The sequence below is a fragment of the Chrysochloris asiatica genome, unplaced genomic scaffold, assembly GCF_000296735.1.
Source record: "Chrysochloris asiatica unplaced genomic scaffold, ChrAsi1.0 scaffold00006, whole genome shotgun sequence".
NCBI classification, from domain to species: domain Eukaryota; kingdom Metazoa; phylum Chordata; class Mammalia; order Afrosoricida; family Chrysochloridae; genus Chrysochloris; species Chrysochloris asiatica.
This window is the reverse complement of record NW_006408524.1, coordinates 23354351-23371629: the sequence shown is the minus strand read 5'-3', so window position 1 is coordinate 23371629 and position 17279 is coordinate 23354351. Positions and strand designations below refer to the sequence as shown.

Here is a 17279-nt window from a genome sequence, read left to right as displayed (position 1 = left end):
GGTGCTCTGGTAGCGTAGTGTTTACGAGTTGGGCTTCTAACCTCTATCAAGGTCAGCAGTTCAAAACTACATGCTGTTCTATGGGAGACAGATGAGGCTTTCTGCTCCCATAAAGATTTACAGCCTTGGAAACCCTGTACAGGGTTGCTATGAGTCGGAACCGACTCCACGGCACATAACCAACAACTCTGTTCTATGGAGTCCTGGAATGCCTCTGTGGGTTAATGTGCTGGACTGCAAAGTCGGTTTGAACCAAGGTCAGCAGTTCAAGCTCACAAGCTGCTCCCTGGAAAACCCATAGAGGGTTGCGATGGGTCGGAACTGATTTGACTGCACTTAACAACAATATTAACTCTGTACTATGGAGTCCTGGTGTGGTGCTGCAGGATAATGCACTGAACCACAAGGCCAGTTTGAACGGAAGGTTGGCAGTTCAAACTTACCAGCTGCTCCTCAGAAATCCTATACAGAGTTGCTATGACTCGGAATGACTCAACAGCACTTAACAACAACAGAACTCTCTTCTATAGGGTCCCTATGAGTCACAATGGCCTCAACAGCAGTGGGTGTGTTTTGTGTTTTTAGCTATACCTTTCTGTACTTCTGCCTGTGGCCAGAGGCAATGTGTTTACCTCAGCTCCATCTCCGCGGTCTCATTTTAGAATGGAGATAATAATATGTCAAAGTTTGTTCTAATTAGTTACTTGTAGAGACTCTGAAAATATAACTACTAATTATGATAACTATTAAATCATTAATTTCTTCACTCCTTTTATGGAATGTTAATTGAAAGACAAAATCCAACACCAAAGTCGAGTTATTTGCAGTCTTTTATTTGTTTTGCCTATTATCCTCTCAGCTTCTTTATAGTTCCTTCTCCCCCTGCTAGTGGAATTCTTTAAAACATAGCCATTTCAGTTTGTTGAGGATGTTTAGAATTAAAGGAGCTTCAAAAAGAGGGAATGTCAAAAGAATTATCAATTGTCTTGTTTCCATGGAGCAATGTAAATGAAAAATAAAATAGATCAATATTTAAGACAGTAGTTTTTAAACTATGTAAACTTTTCTCTTCACCCTTCAATGTGGGCTTTATAATCTGGGGTTTACTAGTAAAAAAAAAACTATACTTAAAACTATTATACAATTTACCTAGATATTCACCAGGCTATGTTAAAAAAAAAAAAAGCAAATGATATGTTCTGAGCAGTGGCCCTGACTTTCATGGTACAGTTTTACATCTTAAAGTGTTTGTCAATTTATTAAGACTCTTTTTGTCAATTCTGCCAACTAACAAAATTAATGTGCTCTCAGTTGGAAGGTGTGGATAGAGTGCATATTTACCTTTGGTGGGTTTTCCTGAATGGAGTTATTGTTTAATTTAGTTACAAGAACATCTTATTTTTTGAATAAGATTATAAGCATTTAAGAATAGGGACCATGCATTATATTTCTTCTGAAAGCAGAGGGGTTGAGTAAATGCTAGGATTATCTCTGAGGCCACCTGGATTTTTTACCTGGATTAACCTGTATCTAGTTGTAAATCTTTGGACACTTTCACTTCATGCTGCCTCATTTCCTGATCTATAAATGGAAAAGTGATGTTATTACGTGCTACTGAGTCAGAAAGATATAGTGTCTGCTTTTACGCCATTCCTCTGTTTGAACCCATTGTTGCGGTCCCTTTTGCTAAGCATGATGTTTTCCAGAGACTGGTCCCTCCTGATGACACATTCAAAGTATGTAAGGTGAAGTCTTGTTTCTAAGAAGCATTGTGGCTATATGTTTTCCAAGGCACATTTGTTCGTTCTTCTGGCAACCCCTGGTAGATTGAACATCCGTCACTTTGATTTGAATTCAAAGGCATAAGTTCTTTTTTCGGTCTTCCTTATTCATTGTCTAGCTTTTGCATGCTATGATTCAAAATACTATGGCTTGGGTCAGGCTCTCCTTAGGCCTCAGAGTGACATCTTTGCTTTTTAACTTGAGGTCTTTGCAGTAGATTTCTCAAGTATAATATGTCGTTTGATTACTTGACTGCTGCTTCCATGAATTTTGATTGTGGATCCAAGTGAAATGAAATCCTTGACAAAGTCAATCTTTTCTCAGTTTATCATTGGTTCAGTTGTGAGGATTCTTGTTTTCTTTATATTGAGTTGTAATCCGTACTGAAAGCTGTAGTCTTTGATCTTCATGGGTTAAGTCTTGTAAATGAGGGAAAATGATACCTTATCTAATTTATAAGACTGCAGTGAAGCTCAAATGAAGGGAACTCCCTAAGAGGGAGTGGGTAGTTAAAAGTTTTGTGCGGGCTAGTAAAAATCCAGTGTTATTTTGCCAGGTTGTTTTTCATTTCCAGAAATGTGACTGTCAGCGGAGATGTCCATTTTGACCTTTGCCTTCCATTTTTGCCCTGGATTTTGCATAGCAGTGAGCTTTAAGTTGGTTTAGCAGAGTTATTATGAGATGTTTCTGGTCCTGCTGGCCCCAAGCTTTTTCTGGGCTGGCCTTACTATGAATGAAGATCAGATAACCAGTCTCTTTAAACTTAGTGTCAGCTGCATCATCTTCATCAGGATAAGCATTTCAAACATTTATTTCCTTTGCAATAGGCGAGTTTTAGTGCTGGAGTCCATTTATTTCTGAAACGATCTCATTTACCTGAATGAGGAGGGCATATTTATGTGCAGGGGAAGTGGTGGGGCTGTGTAATTCTTATGTGACATATGAACCAAACATTCAGCTGTAAATTACATTTGACTGAAAGAAGATGCTCTGCTATGAAGCCACGTTTCTGCCGTTGCTGTTGCTCATTTGGTTTGGGCTGAGAGCTGGAAGATTGGGGCTCTTGCATTTACCTAACACATGAAAATATCCTTTAAAGAAACCCCAAAGAGGTGAGTAATGATAACTATATGTATTCATATAAAATAGAGGATATGGGGTTGTGACTGGGTTCCCGCATCTGTCTGACCAGGAGGCTGAAAGTTTCACGTCTCTTGTCAAGGTGGCATGGTATATATTCAAAGACCCTTGGATAACATAATAAGGCCTTTTCCTTTGTTCTATTTTAAAGTTGCCCTATAATGGCTTCATTAACGTGTCACAAAGTGGGATTTTTGTTTGTTTGTTTGTTTGCTTGTTTCTGCGAGGCTTCAGTCTCATAAAAATTAAATGTGTGCATTTCTGTAACCTGATATGCCCTCTCCAGTAAAAATCAATACTTCTTGTCCTTGCTTCTTAAGTCACCGAGGACTTATTAGGTAGTGTGGGCTGCTTGTGTCTATGTGTGCGTATGGCCGTGCATTATATGTGTTTTCGGATGTTCCTCGAATGTATCTGAGACCTCAGTCCCTACTAGAAAACATTCTGTTGGTTTGTATTTAGCTTCCCTGGGTGTTTGCTAGAAGACAGCAGAAGATTTTTGCCCCCTTTTCTTCTCTTTTAGTGTCTGCTCTGGAAGTGTGTATATACGGGATCAGTTCATTTCTTGTCTACCGTTATTCCTCTGGTGAGATGACAAGAAAATCTGAAAAAGATGGATTTCTGGGGGTGGTGGAGTGGGGAGGGGGTAGTAAAGTTTGAAACCACTTAGTTCCTTTTCAGACTTGAATTGCACTATCCTAAATGTGCCAGTACAAAGATTCTGAGACTCATGATGACCAGCTATTTGCCTGTGTTTAGGTGCAATTATCATTTGGCCCAACCAAGTGGAGTTTTCATTGCAATTCTTTATTTTCCTGTGAAGTAATCAAATGTTGATTTTTCTCACTTTCATATTTAGGCTTAGGTCCCAAAGTTAAGACTCAGAGATCCTCTTAGACTATTTGAATGCATCATTACCTTCGATGAATGGCAGCAGCTCAGTCTTTTACAGTGTTTGATTGTGAGATTTAAGGGTAGATTACTAAAACGAAGGGGTTTGGGGGAACAGACTACATTTATGCTATTATATAAAGTTCCCAAAGTGGAACTGTTGACTACGCCTTTGTGGTAACTTGGTGCAGGTGGTTGTTGTTGTTAAGTGCCATCGAGTTGGTTTGACTCATAGGGACCCCATATAGGATTTCCTTGGTGTGGCTGGTGAGTTTGAACCACTGACCTTGAAGTTTAAACCAACCTTACAGTCCAACACATTAACCTGCAGTGCCACACCAACACTCCTATTCTGTGGTTAAGTTAAGGTAAATGGTGAACTGTCAACTTTCCCAACTGCAGAAAGAGAATAAGCATGCAACTGTCTTTAGTTTGGTGCAATCCAGACATTATTTTGGCCTTACAACCACAATCCAACCAGATAACATCCTTCAGAGAGCTCAGCTCCTACTCACGAGGTTCCACTTAAATGATAAGCAGAAAAGACTGACTCTCAGCTTTGATTAAAGGCTTCATACTATTGGCTCTATAGTATGAGAACATGTGTGCTGTTGAGTCTATTCTGACTCATAATGACCCTTTGGTGTTGTTGTTGTTAAGTGCCGTCGAGTCGGTTCTGACCTATAGCGACCCTGTACAGGGTTTCCGAGGCTGTAAATCCTTACTGGAGCAGAAAGCCTCATCTTTCTCCCGCGGAAGTTGTTGTTATTAAGTGCTGTCAAATCGATTCTGACTCATAGCGACTCTATATAGAGTTTCCAAGGAACAGCTGGTGGATTTGAACCGTAGACCTTGTGATTTAAACCGACATTGCAGTTCAGTGCGTTATCCCACAGCACCACACCAGGACTCCTTACAGGACAGAGTATAATTGCCCTATAAATTGCCCACACTGTTTCCAATGCTGTAATCTTTACAGGAGTAGCTTGTCAGGTCTTTTCTCCTATGGAGCAGCTCGTGGGTTTGAACCACCAACCTGCTAGTTAGCAGCCAAGCACTTGACCATTGTGCCACTAGAGCTCCCTAGTAGACAAAAAAGATTGATCAATTAATTTTCCAGACGCTACATTAAAACTACATTTACCTTATTTTATTTAATAGATGTTACTATCTTGGAGCCCTGGTGTGGTGCTGTGGGATAAGCACCAGACTGCTAACCATGCTAACTGCAAGCTCAGAAGTTCAAACCCACCAGCTGCTCTTGGAAATCCTATATAGGGTTTCTCTGAGTCGGAACCGACTGGAGCTATCTCTAATCTGATGATGCATTATGATGATGAAATTCAGAGGGCTGAAGATTTTACCAAAAAATCACATAGCTATTATGTTTCAGAGCCAGCATTCACTCTCTGCCCTGGGTGCACCATTTCTTTTTACTCTTAGTCACTACGTTGTTGTTGTTGTTGTTAAGTGCCCTCAAGTCAGTTCCGACTCTCAACAACTCTGTGTAGGGTTTCCAATGAGCAGCTGTTGGGTTTGAACCACTGACCTTGTGGTCAGCAGTCCAGTGTATATCCTACAGTGCCACATGAAGACTAGTCACTCTACTGTATACATATTTGATGTGTTTATCAAGAGAGACCACCGTTCCATCATCTGTAGATGAAACAAGCCGTATAGCAAACCACTGGAGTCTTGGTTCCATCGATCTTCCTTCCATCACCTTCTACCAATACAAGATATTGTCAGTTCAATCTGTTGCCAAATTCTTTACTGAGTGTCTACTAAATCTTAATTTTAGAGACTAAAGATTTCAGAAGTACAATAAAAGCTCAGTGCATTATATTTAACAATAGGAAGCTTAAGAAATGGCTGGTGCTATAATCTAAACAAATGGGCTTGTCACTTCTGTCATTACTAATAGTCAACTCCAACTCATGGTGATCTCATGTGTGTCACAGTAGAATTGTGATTCATAGGACTTTTAATGGCAGAGTTTTCAGAAGTAGATTGCCAGGCCTTTCTTCCAAGGTACCTCTGACTGAAATGGAACCTCCAGTAGCAGGTAGCAGTTGAGTGCATTAACCACTTGCACCACCTGTGGGCTTCATATTTTGAACAATTGTATTTAAAGATATAATCTTGTTAACTATAAGCATTGGTATATAATCCTATTCTTTAAATGCAGCTCCTCAAAATGATTTACATTTTCGAACATTTTTTGTGTGACTTTTGAGAATTACAATCTTAAATCTCTTCTGGAGGAGAAAATACAATAGAAACATTATTGAGATTTAAATCTGCTAACTTTCAGATTAGGATGAATTTACAGAATACTGGTCATTTACCACTCCCTCCCCCACCTCCCTCCCCAGTACAATGTTATCCAATTATCCCCAAAGGCTTTTGTTGGGGGATTGCTGGTGGTTGGGATGCATTGTGATGCATCATTTATACTGTGCCTTTAGTGTTCATTGGATAGAGTGTGTGGGACACAAAGAACAAGAAGCCTGTCTAAAGACCCCACTATCTAGAGACACATTACTGTTATATAATCAAATTTCATCCAGGACTAGATACTAGTTAACTCATTCATTTCTTGAGAGCTGAAATTCAGGGTTTCCTGAATCAGCCCCAAGTATGCTGATTTCTTTTTTTTCAGTAACATTCACATGGTGCCATGTGTGACATACACACACTCTAGAAATGGGCATAGGTGGGATGAGGATGAGTTAGTAGACTACATAGTTGTTGCTAAGTGCCATCAAGTCAGTCAGTTCTGACTCAGAGACTCTGGATAGGGTTTCCAAGGAGCAGCTGGCAGGCTTGAACCTTGTGGTTTGCAGTCCAGTGCTGATCCCAGTGCAACACCAGGAGTCATTCATCAGTGAGTGACTGTCACAGAGGGGTTGGGGAGAGAGGGACGTTGAGGATGGAGTACAGATCAGTATCTCCAACTTTACAGCATAAAACCCAAACCCATACCCATTGCTATCAGGTTGACTCTGAGACTGCAAATCAGTACTGGAGCAGAGCTTCATCTTTCTCCCTCGGAGCAGCTGGTGGGTTTGAACTACCAATCTTGCAGTTAACAACCCAATGCCTAACCCACAGTGCCACCAAGGCTTCTTTTGCAGCATGAAGCAGCAAATGGTTAAATGTTCAGCTACTAACTGAAAGTTTGGCAGTTTGAATCCACCCAGAGGCACCTTGGAAGAAAAACTTGGTGATTTACTTCTGGAAAAACAACCATTGAGAACCCTGTGCAGTATGTTGTTGTTGTTGTTAAGTGCCTTCGAGTCGGTTCCGACCCATAGCGACCCTGTACAGGGTTTCCGAGGGTGTAAATCCTTACGGGAGTAGAAAGCCTCATCTTTCTCCCGCAGAGCAGCTGGTAGTTTCGAACTGCTGACCTTATGGTTCGCAGCCCGATTCGTAACCACTACGCTACCAGAGCTCCTAGCTCTACGCTAACACACACGGCTTGTCACAAATCTGGTTTGTTTACTCTTATCTTTGCATTTGAAAGGTTTTGTCAACTTGTTAAGGATTGATTGATTCATTTTCTTTTGAAATTAAAGGTGCTAATAACTGCCAGTTAAAACTACGATAAACATGAGATGACTGATGTTTCCGTATGGAATCAAAAATAATTCCAGCCCATAGTACAGAAATTCCACTAGCTTGGCTTCTGAAACTTTTGTGAATGACTGAGTGTTTACATACATGTGAAGTTTGGGAAAGATTAAAAGTAAAACTGACCTCTATTTTGACTTTCACAGCCTGTCTAGGAACCTGGAGACACCCTCTCCAAGTTCAGAGCAACTGGATTTAGTGATTGGTACAAATCCCCCTCTACTTCTAAAAGTCTGTGATTTGTGAACACCTTAAAAATGAATAAAATTGATCAGTTTTATTTTATATAAGTTTATTTAAAAAATAAAATGTGCTCCCAATAGTGAGTTTTTAAATACAAGTCTGGTGTTTTGTGGGGCAAGGTGAATAGTCAAATGTTGTCACCCCAAAAGTTGGGAGTAGGGAATACCTGCATTTTGGGTGTGTCTCTCAGTTTTACTTGGTAAGTAAATAAAAATAACATGATGTACTTGGTCATCCTTGACCATAGGCTAATCTCCAAGTGATAAAAAGAAACAGACACTCATGCTGATGTTTTGCAGGCAGAGGAGAGTCAGAAACATCAAAGATGACTGGATCACACCTCTGCTAGACCTCAACTGCCCAGAGGAGAAAACTCAACTTTCTTGGCTTGACATAAAAGGCCTTTTACAATATGACCCAGATCCACACCTGATTCTTCCCTACATAAACATGTCATACAGAAATTTAATTTTTTTCTTTGGGAACTACCAGACCTTTCATAAACCTCTTCTTTGCACAAGCTATTCTACTAACTGGGATATCTTCCATTCCTAATCTTTGTGGATAAGACTCTAGAATCTGAAGCTAAGATCATAGCAATTATCATGCACCGGGGACCTATTTAATCCTTGTAATGAGATCATTTCCATTGTTAGTCACATTTTTGTAGTGGAAGAACCTGACCCAAGGAAGTTAAGTAAATTTCCCGAGGCCATGAGACCAATAAATGATGATACCAGTAAATAGATTCCAACTTGTAGTCACTCTATATTGTATTTCCAAGACTGTCAATCTTTATGGGAGCATATAGCCTCATCTTTCTCCCATGGAGCAGCTGGGAGGTTTGAACTGTTGACCTTATGGTTAGCAACCCATCCTTAAACTCACTTAGCCACCAAGGCTCCTAATAAATGATGGTACCAGAATTTGACCTATAACCCTTGTGCCACACTGCCTCTCCCTTAGGGAAAGACGTCCGATTGTAATAGATGATGTATGGATATAAAGATAGATACATACATAGAGAGATTCATAGATTGTTGTGGTCCAGTTCACTCTTAATCATGGCAACCTTAGGTACCATCGAGTAAAACTACCTGGTCTGGCATCATGCTCATAATGACCAGCATGTTTGAGTTTATCATTGTAGCTAATCTGTCTATCCCGTCAGTTCACTGAGAGAGTGCCCCTCACCCTCACTGGCCGGCTGCCTCACTAAACATAATGTCCTTCCCTAGCAATTGATCTGTCCTGATAATGTGCCCAGAGCAATCAGGTCAGGCAATATTCTGTTGTGATCCATAGGGTTTGCATTGGCAAATTTTTGTACACAGTTCACCAGTTCTTTCTTCCTAGTCTGTCTTAGTTAGGAAGATCTAATGAAACCTATCCAGCATTGATGACTCTGCTGGTATGTGAAGTACTGGTGTTGTATTTTCACACATCACGGCAACATGCAAGCCATCGCAAACTGACAGATGGATGGTGGCCCAATAGTGAAGCCTTTCCCAAACTCTAATGGAGTTAACTCTTCAGTTCTTAAGAGTCCCAAAGTGAATTATTGTACAGGAATAGAATTAAGTAAATGGCATCATAATTTCTTTCATTCTGTATCTTGCTGGTGTGATCTGTGAGTAATTTAGAATATCATTCAGTTTCATGTGCTCAGAGCCTAGCAAAATACCTACCTGGTAAACAGTAAAGAATGAGTGACTGAAGAAACAGCACACTGCCCTGTATTAACTTGGGTCAGGATCAGCCTTCCTCTGTCCAGTTCTTCTATGGGACATCTGCTGAAAAACACTTCCCTTCAATAGATGACCTGTCTCAGGGGTGGAGAACATTCCATCAGGAAAATGTAGAGCTCTCGGTTGTCATCCTTGCAGGACAGTAAATCAATTCTAACTCGTGCAAAGATGCTCCATGAATTCTGCTGAGTACCCATGTAACACTCCAGTCCGACAACGTTGATTTATTTAAGTATAGGTTTGGTGCTCCGTGAAAGCCCACCATGTGCTTAAGTTGTGTTTACTTTAAGTACCAGTCAGCATTTTACTTACTAGTTATAGAAAAATGATAGTCCAACTTAATTTTTAAGGGAAGCCTGTTTAAGAATAATTTGTTAATTACTGGTTGGTTAATTCCTTAAATTAAGGGCTTTTGCTAATATCACATGCTAGTGCCCGTTTGCTAGAAGCTGTTGCAGCAGTACACACAATCACATGATATACCGTAGCCCTCCTCTCCTACACCATCCCCTGCCCTGGCTTTTAGATTCATCTAGTTCAAACCCTCCAGTTCAAAACTCTTTGGGAGAAAGATGTGGCAGTCTGCTTCTATAAAGATTTACAGCTTTGGAAACCCTATGGAGCAGATTGATTCTGTGCTGCAGGGTCATCATAGGATGGCAGTAGGTTTGGTTTGGTTTTGGATCTAGCTAATTTTGTAACTCTGGAAAATAGCCCCGATGGTTTATTAGCTTTAAGATTATAAGTTGGACATTTAATTTAATAGCCACTTGCAAAACCATTTAGGCAGAGATTGGTTATTAGGCTTTCAGGATAATGGGGGCTGGGGATTGAAGGAGAGACAGAGCCAATGAACAAGGCTGATTCTTCAGAATGCATAAGAATTGGCATTAGTCAGCACCTTTTGGGCTGAAGGTGCCTTGTCAATTGCACAGGAGCCAGGATCCAAACCTTGTTGGATTTGGGTGACTTTTTGGCAGCATATTCCTCAGGAGGCCTGAGGAGACTGGCTATGGCCAACAACTGAGAAGACACCAAGGCCCAGTGCATCTGAATGTGAAGGGCTTTGTAAATGTTTTGCTTTCAATAAACTCTCAAATGTATTTTATCAGTGTATTTCTCTTGCCCTTAATTTTAGACCCTTGTGTATTTCAAGGGAAATTTAGTCCATATGTTTTTGATTCATTTATACTTAACTCATCAAAATGTTGTTTGCTAAGAGTTATTTGATGTCCAAGAAGACTTTCGAGGTCGATTTAAATACCTTTCAATGTGTCCCACGCCCACCCCCCTTTTTTTTAAATAAAGAAAGTTTTCTACTCTTGGCAAAACCCGAATGCACACACACCAAAAGTTTGCATTTGGTTGAAAGCTTCAAATCCACAGGGCTGCTAAACTGGGCCAAATGCATTCTCCATCACCTTGTAATGTGTTTGCTCTGTTGCTCAGAAGCACAGGGTGATCTTCACCTGTGGACAATCCCTAGTGGCTGTCCAGGTGGAAAGAAACTCAAAAAAAAGAATGTCTGAAATCTAGATCTTTGATATTGAGAAATCCACTTAGCTCCCTTAGCTTCAGTTTTCCCATCTGTAAAATTGGGCTATTAACAGTTGTCTGATCTACCTCCCAGAATTATTGCAAACATTCAAAGGATGAAAGTGCTTTGGAAAGCACAAATAGTATCATCTCTCTTTTCATATTGCTATTTGTTCTTTTACTAAGATAATACTTTATAGCAAACTTTTAGTGAAATTTTGTTCAATTTTAAGATCCTAAGCCACTGTCCTGTCCCTTACCCAATGACTCCCTCATCCCTTTATCTCCTCAGCCATGATCTGTCTCATCTTGTGTCTCCATCTAATGTACGTAAAGCACTTATGGAAAGCAGTAACTCACTTACCAGGAAAATGACACTTGGGGACAAGAGCTTCTGCTGCAAATTCTCCCTCTGCAGCTTGACTCGACCCTATGTGCCCAACTACAAAATGCATGGTGTTTGGGGATCTTGATAGGAATCAGGATGGTTTTTGGAGGCCATAGTGAGCAACATGCCAAAGTTAGTGGTTTCATAGTCTGGTTAACTGTGAACAGCTTTGTTATGGAAGATTTAGTTTTGCAACCTGAGAATGATTTGGATTATACAAATGCACAAATGCATACGGGTCTTTCTTTCTATTGTCTCCCCCACCAATTAATCAGCATTATTTTGTGTTTGTATGATAGTATTGTTAAATGGCTTTATGAATGCTTTGGTAGTGTCCAAACTAACTTGTGGGACTTACCCCTGGCAATGTGCCTGAGGCAATCTGTTAGAAAACATTAAGCAATTACGCGGTTGGAATCTGGAGAGAAGGAAAAGGTAGCAGCAATAGGAGGTGAAGTATCTTTTCCCAACAAAGAGGGCTCCCTGACCCCAAGAAAGGTCTTCCAGGCTGTCAATTCTCATTTCTCTCAATACAAACCTGCCTGAGGGACCAGTTTGCCAGTTTTCCTGGGAAAATAGTAAGGTTGGTGGTGATGTGCTGTTGAGTAGGTTCCAACTCATAGTGACCCTGTATAGGGCTTCCTAGTCTGTAAATCTTTACTGGATCGGACAGCCTCATCTTTCTCCTGCCCTGTGACTGGTGGATTCCAATTGCTGACCTTATAGTTAGCAGCCCAGCGCCCAACCCACGACCTTACCAGTTGGATATGGAATAATAAAGAAAACCGGTGGCTGGAACATCTAACTTTGATCCCCAGTGAGGAATCAGAGTGAACTCAGCTGGTCAACTATTGTCTCTTTCACCAAATGATCTTAGGGGAAAGATTCCTAGACTATCATCTCTCCATCAGAGATGAGTTCAAGATGTCTGACTTGATATTTACTAAACCTGGCCACTTTGTTCCTGGATCAGTATGACATGGTGGAAAATACTCTCATGTTGTCCTGCTCCTCAACACCTGAAGCTATTGGCCATTGCCTGAGTTCATTTCCTGCTGATGCTAAAGAAAATCTAATTAATGAATTTGGAGCAAAGAATTTTAGAGAGAGACTATTTGTTGTTGTGAATAAGGAAGACCATAGAAGAATCGATGCTTTTAATTGTGGTATTGGAGGAGAATATTGAAATTACCATGGACTGCCAAAAGAACAAACAGATCTGTGTTGGAAGAAGAGCAGTCAGAGTGCTCCTTGGAGGTCAGGATGGCCAAACTTTGTTTCTCATGCTTCAGACATATTGTCAGGAGGGATCAGTCGCTAGAGAAGGATATCATGTTTGGTAAGGTGGAGGGTCAGAGAAAAAGAGGAAGATCCTCAGCAAGATGGATTGGCAAAGTGTCAGCATCAATGGGCTCAAGCGTGGCAACAATTGTGAAGCTGGCCCAGGATCGGTAAGTATTTCATTCTGCTGTGCATAGGGTTTCTAGGAATTGGTACCAACTCAATGGTACCTAACAACAACAACAACAAATTTGTTGTTGTTAAGTGCCACCGATTGGATTCTGACCCATAGCGACCCTGTATAGGGTTTCACATGGCTTTGCAGTCTGGCACATTAACCCACAGTGCCACACCAGGCACTATCAACTACTCCAAAACCACAGCAGAATGAAGACATGAATCCTTCAAGGCCTATCACCATCAAATCTTAAATGTTAAACAAGAAATAAAGCCGAGATACAAACTCTCTGTGATGCAGCTAAGCCTCTTCTAGAGTAGATGATTCTAGACAATTCCAGAACCACTTATCGAAATAAGATGTTCTCTTCAGATTTGTTAGGTGTTAGGTGCTGTTGACTCAGTACCGATTTATAGCGACCCTGTGCATCACAGAACGAAACACTGCCAGCTTTTTTGCCAACCTCACAATCTTTGCTATGCTTGAGCCCATTACTGGGCTCATTACATGCTGCTACTGTGCCATGACATCTCATTGGGGTCTTCCTCTTTTATGCTGACCCTTCACTTTACCAAGCATGGTGTCCTTCTCCAAGGACAGACCCCTCCTGATAATATGTCCAAAGTATGAGAGATACATCTGGCCATCCTGGCTTCTAAGGAGCATTCTGGCTCTACTTCTTTCAACACAGATTGGTTTTCCTGGCAGTCCATGGTAGTTTTAGTATTCTCCTCCAACACCAACATCATAATGCAAATGCATCAATTCTTCTATGGTCTTCCTTATTTATTGTCCAACTTTCACATGTATATGAGGCTATTGAGAATACCATGGCTTGGCTCAGGTGCACTTTAGTCCTCAAGCTGATCTCTTTGCTCTTGAACGTTTTAAAGAGGTCTTGTGCAGAAGATTTATTTTTTGCAATATGTCATTTGATTTCTTTACTGCTACTTCTATGAGTGTTGATTGTAATTTCAAGCAAAACAAAGTCTTCGATAGCTTTAATCTTTTCTACATTTATCATCATGTTATTTATTGGTCCAGTGGTGAAGACGTTTGTTTTCTTTACACTGAGGTACAACCCATACCAAAGGCTGTGGTCTTTGATCTTCACCAGTAAGTATTTTAGGTTCTCTTTGCTGTAAACAAGCAAGGTTATCATCTGTATATCGCAGGTTATTAATGAGCCTCCCTCCAATTCCGCTGTCATGTTTTTCTTCATATAATCCAGCTTCTCAGCATACAGATTGGATAAATATTATGAAAAAAATTACAACCCTGGTGCAAATCCTTCCTAATGTTAAACCATTCAGTGTTCCCTTGTTCTGTTAAAATGACTACTTCTTGGTCTATGTATAGGTTCCTTATGGACACAATGAATTGTTCTGGAATACTCATTATCTTCAACTTTGTCCATAGCTTGTCATGATCCATACAATCGAAAGCCTTTGGGTAGTCAATAAAGCACAGGTAAATATCTTTCTGGCATTTTCTGCTTTCAGCCAAGATCCATTGAACATCAGCAGTGATATTCCTTATTCTAAGTTTTCATCTGAACCCAGCTTGAACCTCTGGCATTTCCCTGTCAGTGTACTGTTGTAGATAATTTTGAATTATCTCTAACAACATTTTACACGCATGTGATATTAATGATATTGCCTGATGATTTCCACATTTGGTTGGGTCACCTCTCGTTGGAGCGGGCACAAATATGGATCCTTCCTATCAGTTGGCTAGGTAGCGGTCTTCCAAATTTCCTGGCATAGATGAGTGAATGCCTTCAGTGCTTCATCAGTTTGTTGAAAGATTTCAATCTGTATTCCATCAATTCTAGAGCCTCATTCTTTGCTAGTGCCTTCAGAGCACCTTGGACTTCTTCCCTTATTACCATTGGCTCTTGATCATATGCTACTTCTTGAATACACTCTGTGTATTCCTTCCGTCTTCTTTTGATGTTTTCTGCATCATTCAATATTTTGCCCATAGAATCCTTCAATATTGCAAGTCTAGGCTTAGATATTTTCTTCAGCTTTTTCAGCTTGAGAAATGCTGAGCTTGCTCTTCCCTTTTGGTTTTCTAATTCCAGGTATTTGTGCATTTCAGTATAATATTTGACTTTGTCTACTTGAGCTGCCCTTTGAAATTTTCTGTTCAGTCTTTTTAACTCATCATTTCTGCTTTAGCATCTCTACACTGGAGAGAGTTTCAGAGTCTCTTTTGACTTCCATTTTGTTCTTTCCCTTCTTGTCTTACTGGTATTTTGCTTTCTTCCTGTATGATGTTCTTGATGTCATCTTACAACTCTTCTAGTCATCAATCATTTGTGTCTAATGCATCAAATATCTTCTTGAGATGATCTCTAAATTCAGGTGTGATATGTTCAAGGTTATATTTTGACTCTCATGGACTTGTTTTAATTGTCTTTAGCTTCAGCCTGAACTTGCATACGAGCAATTGGTGGATTGTTCCATACTCTGTCCTGGTCTTGCTTTGGCTAATGATATGGAGCTTTGCCACTGTCTCTTTCCATAGATAAAGTCAGTTTGATTTCTGTGTGTTCCACCTGGTTGAGGTCCAGATTTGGTGGCATATAGTCACCATGAGTAGGAATTTACTTTATGGTTGTAGATTTTTGTTTGTTGGTTTGGTTTTTGGTATTAATTAACTCCAGCCCAGATCATTGTACCCTCCTGCTTAGTTCCTTATGAGGGTCCTGCCCAAAGTTTCCTTGTTGTTTTCAGTTGGTCTGTCTGTTTTTGGCCCTCAACCCGCCCCCTAGCTCCAGGAAGCTTGTGCAAATACTGGAGTACTCGGGGCTGACTTGGCAGGATGATGTGGTTGCTGGCAGCTTCCAAAATATGACTCTAGTGAAAATATGAACCAAATGTTCCACCTATGCTAGAGTGTGAAGTCTTTGTCACCCAATGAAAGAACCAGGCCATGTTGAGTCTCTGCCGTGGCTCTGTCTCTTGGTGATGTTTCTAAACCCACTTTCTTACCTATCATAAGAGCCTTGGTGATGCAGTGGTTAAGCTGGTAACTGAAAGGTGGGCAGTTCAAATCCCACGAGGTGCTCAGCAAGAGAAAAGACCAGGCGATATGCTCCCATACAGATTACAGTCTAGGAAAGTGTATGGGGCAAGTTCTACTGTACTATAGGGTCACAATGTGTCTGAATCAACTAAACAGACACAAAGGCATTTGAGCTCAAATGGGGGCATCACCAAGGATCTGGAGCACACAGGGTTGCAGAAGCTGAGACAAAGGCCTTCTTCTCCTAGGACCCACAGAGAGAACCAGTTACCTGAATTCAGATTCCTAGCCTTCTAAATTGTGAGTCCTGGTGTGGTGCTGTAGGATAAACAGTGGACTGATAAATCCAAGGTTGGCAGTTCAAACTCACCAGCCACTCCTTGGAAACCCTATACAGGGTTGCCATGAGTTTTAAACAACTCGATGATACTTAACAACAACTGTGAGAAAGTAAATTTCTGTTCTTTAAACGACTCACTTGTGGCGTTTGTGTTATAGCTGCATGAGGAAACGACTTGATAAGATGGTGCTGGGGTTAATGAAACTCATTTATGGAGTGTCTGTTATGTGTTACACAGTGAGTGCTTACGGAGCACTTCGGATCACCAGGATCTCCTCAAAGGCTGGCCTCGTTCTTATTTCCAACTGGGCAGGACAGTGCAATTTGAGTGGCTTGCTGGCTCTGTAACCGTGGCCAATTTACTGAGCTCTCACCTAGAAAGCAGAGATCCAGGCACCACCGACCTCACAGGGGCTTCTGAGAACAAAAAAACAAAGCCCCTTCATAAATGTTGCTGTTGTTAAGTGTCGAGTCAGTGATGACTCACAGTGACTCGGTAGGGTTTCTGAGGTTTTAACCACCGACCTTTTGGATTATAATCCAGTACTTTTCCTATAGTGCCAAGTTATTACTGTTTACAAGCCTGGCACACACACACACACACACACACACACACACAGACTCCTGGTGTGGCGCTGTGGGCTAATGTGTCAGATTGCAAAGTCCTTTGAACTGCAAGGTTGGTGGTTCAAGCTCACCAGCTGCTCCTTGGAAACCCTACACAGGGTCACTATGGGTTGGAATTGACTTGATGACACTTAACATCTATCTGTCTATCTATCTATCTATCATTAAAAAAAAAAAAAATAGATGCTCAACAAATGATTGTTCCAGTTCCCATAATCCTTCTTTGACAAGCCTTTTCATTGACTTGTTGGTCATCTTCTTTGGGACCGATCCTAAGAAAGGAAAGTTTTCCAGATAGTTTATTGGTTCTCTTTAAACATGCTGTTTTTCTTTTTTTAAGTTGCTATAGACCTACAAAGGGATCACTTGGATCAACAAACTCAGTATCTCGGGGGGTTAGTTATCGGAATCACTGTTTGCTTCAGTGGAGCCCATCCTCAATGACCCTTAGCCAGG

The 17279-nt window shown here is 40.7% G+C and overlaps 1 protein-coding gene across 2 annotated transcripts in view; it reads left to right on the top strand.

Annotated features, from left to right (window-relative positions):
- Window positions 1-17279, top strand: part of CREB5 (cAMP responsive element binding protein 5) — a 583431-nt gene that overhangs the window by 39742 nt on the left and 526410 nt on the right. The window contains exons 1-2 of one of the 2 annotated variants that reach the window (XM_006832179.1): window positions 2615-2681; window positions 15027-15033. The exons of the other annotated variant lie outside the window; for it this stretch is intronic. The gene's annotated coding sequence lies outside the window, so the exon portion shown is untranslated. Of the gene's footprint in view, window positions 1-2614; window positions 2682-15026; window positions 15034-17279 lie in introns of those variants that run through there. 2 annotated transcript variants of the gene reach the window in all.